Here is a 3,309-nt window from a genome sequence, read left to right as displayed (position 1 = left end):
AGCATCAGGCATATATAAGAAGACATAGCTCATTGAGTGTTTGCCTCAGAAAGTGCACCATGCTGTCAACATGACAAAATCAAGTACAAGGCAATCCAAGACACTGTAAAAATCACTTATCCTCTACTGCATGTAAAGCTAGCTTAAAGCAAGGAATACAAGTTTTGACAATGCATTTAAATAATCACAACTAATCATTTTCTGAAATATAACAAATCAAACAGACTTTGTTCTAAGGCCTTGGTTGAACAGGTTAAAAATAGAATTTCTCAAACTGCTGCTGAATTTCTCACCAACTTCCAAATTGCCCTGTTACTTGAATCCTATATAATCACTTGAATTTCTTTTTTTTTTGAGACTTTTAGGTATGGAACACACTCTATCCTCTGTGACCAAAGTGAAAAGATAATCAACTATAAGAGTCACTGCAAGGAGAAAATAAAGATACATAAATCAAATACTAAGAAAGGCAGACAGTTCTTTTTTGGTCACTCATACACTCTAAATGTGAATTTGAACAAGTCATGCAATGTTCTAGCATCTTACTTTTTAACTATTAGAATTATTCAGCACAATAAATTGTTTTGGAAACCAGATTCCCCTCACTTCATTTTGGGCATTCAAGTTACCTGCGTTAGATGCTGTAGATTACCCAGATAGCAGGTGGAGACAAGCTTATATAACTAGTAGAGAGAAATAGTCATTTTACATTCTTATAAGTCAGATCTTAGATTGGCTGAACCACATTTGGGAAGACTGATCTCTTCTCTTCTCTTTCTCTTCTCTTTCTCTTATCTTTCATCTTTCTCTTTCTCTTTCTCTCTATCTCTTCTCTTCTCTTTCACTTTCTCTTTCTCTTCACTTTCTCTTTCTCTTTCATCCTTACTATCTTTCTCTTTCAATCACTTTCTCTTTCTCTTTCCCTTTCTCTTTCTCTTTCTTTCCCCTTTCTCTTTCCCTTTCCCTTTCTCTTTCTTTCTTTTTTTCTTTCTTTCTTTCTTTCCTTTCTTTCTTTCTTTCTTTCTTTCTTTCTTTCTTTCTTTCTTTCTTTCTTTCTTGTCTTTCTTTCTTTCTTTCTTTCTTTCTTTCTTTCTTTCGTTCTTTCTTCCTTACCTTCCTTCCTTCCTTCCTTCCTTCCTTCCTTCCTTCCTTCCTTCCTCCTTCCTTCTTCCTTCCTTCCTTCCTTCCTTCCTTCCTTCCTTCCTTCCTTCCTTCCTTCCTTCCTTCCTTCCCTTCCTGTCCTTCCTTCCTTCCTTCCTTCCCTTCCTTCCTTCCTTCCTTCCCTTCCTTCCTTCCTTTCCTCCTTCCTTCCTTCCTTCCTTCCTTCCTTCCTCTCCTTCCTTTCCTTCCTTCCTTCCTTCTTTTTCTTTCTTTCTTTCTCTTTCTTTCTTTCTTTCTTTCTTTCTTTCTTTCTTTCTTTCTTTCTTTCTTTCTTTCTTTCTTTCTTTCTCCATTAACTACAGAATCATTGAGGTTAGATATCCAACTTTGGCAACTGAACTAACATTCTAAAATTCAGTCAGATAATCTGGACCACTCTGTCTGTACATGGGTTACATATTCTAAGTTGAATGGTCTTTAGATAGATATATGAATTATTTCAAGTTGATTAATGTGCCAACGATGAATGTGTTAGGAAGTAAATTAAGCTTGTCTTATTCCCATTTGGCCTTCAGAATTAGTTTTAAACTCAAATTACTATTTGTTGTTAATTTATGCTCTGTCTTGCACAGTCTTTTTTCAGTTAACTATGAATAACAGATTTTACCTTAATTCACAGTTATTCAAGTATTCCTGGGGTTACATCAGGCTGGAAGCCAGTCAGTAGTGGAGTCACTACTGAGCTTCTACAGGGGTAGAACCCCTGGAGTTCATCAAGCATGGCATTGCAATCTGGTCAAAGGAAGTGGTTGTCCTGCTCTGTTCTGTACGGGTGAGGCCTCACCTCAAGTGCTGTGTGCATTTTTGGGCATCATAAGATAAGAACATAAGACTACTAGAGTGTACAAAAGAGAGCTACAAAGAGGTTGAAGAGTCTAGAGGGCAAGATGTATGAGGAGCATCTGAGGTCACTTGGTTTGTTCAGCCCAGAGAAGAGGAGACTGAGGGGAGTCCTCATGGAGGTCTACAACTTCCTCATGAGGGGAACAGAGGGGCAGGTGCTGAGATTTGCTCTCTGGTGACAGTGACAGAATCCAAAAGAATGGCATGGAGCTGCAACAGGAGAGTTACAGTCAGGATGTTGGGGAAAAGGTTCTTCATTGAGTGGGTGGTCATGCACTGGAACAGACTCCCTGGGGCAGTGGTCATGACACCGAGCATGTCAGTGTTCCAGAAGCATTTGGCAACACTCATATATGGTCATATTTTTAGGTGGTTCTGTGTGGATCCAAGGCATAGGACCTCAATGATCCTTGCGGATCCCTTCAAACACAGGATATTCTATGATTCTAGGGTTCTACCTTTGATAATAGCATTGCACTTCAAGAGCTTTGAAAGGAAAGAAGTGGATTTCAACTGCTTCTGATGCATCCTGTAGCATTGTTGGTTAATATTTACATCATATCCATATTTAAACTAAAGAAGAGTAGATATCAACTGGAGTCTTATATACAAATTTCAATAGGTTGTTGAGTCCTACACAGAGGGAATAAAGTTCAAGACAATGGAAGTCTTGCCTTCATGTTCACTGGAAATGGGATCAGGCTCCACACTGATTAGTTGCAAGGATATTTCCAGTTTAGAGCGATGAAAGAAAACAAAAGACAAGCTGTGGCTAAGTCTGTGGAAATCCATATGTGACTGTTAGTATTTTCAAAAATTGTTTAAATTCAGGTCCATGGAGTAGCTTCCATGTGAAAGATTAAACCTCTGCACTATCTCATTTAAGTGTTTTTGTTGTTGTAATTTGTTTGTTTGTTTATCTGTTTGTAAAATGCTCAGCTGTAACTTCTCAGGTGTACAATTAGGACACTCCAGCCTTACAGTTGTTCTTCCCGGGCCCAACTGAACCTATGATGCTTAGCGTTCAAAACTGGGTACATGCAGTGCTCCCTTCAGCCTTCAATAGAATAATGATCTTGGTAATATCACACAGAACAGTAATCATTGGAGTATGAGTAAGTATTTTCTTTTACAAAGTGTTCACAAAGAAATATAGAAATCTAGGCCTACTATTATATTAGATAAATTCTAAACACTCTTTTATCTCTTTGTAATGTCAGGTTAATCACTGTTGATTTCCTGTGTATATGAGTTATTTAAAAAAAAAATAAGAATGAAACCAATTGCAGAAAAGAAGAGAAAAGA

The sequence above is a fragment of the Anas acuta genome, chromosome 3 (genome assembly GCF_963932015.1).
Source record: "Anas acuta chromosome 3, bAnaAcu1.1, whole genome shotgun sequence".
Classification (NCBI taxonomy): Eukaryota; Metazoa; Chordata; class Aves; order Anseriformes; family Anatidae; genus Anas; species Anas acuta.
This window is presented reverse-complemented; position numbering follows the sequence as displayed.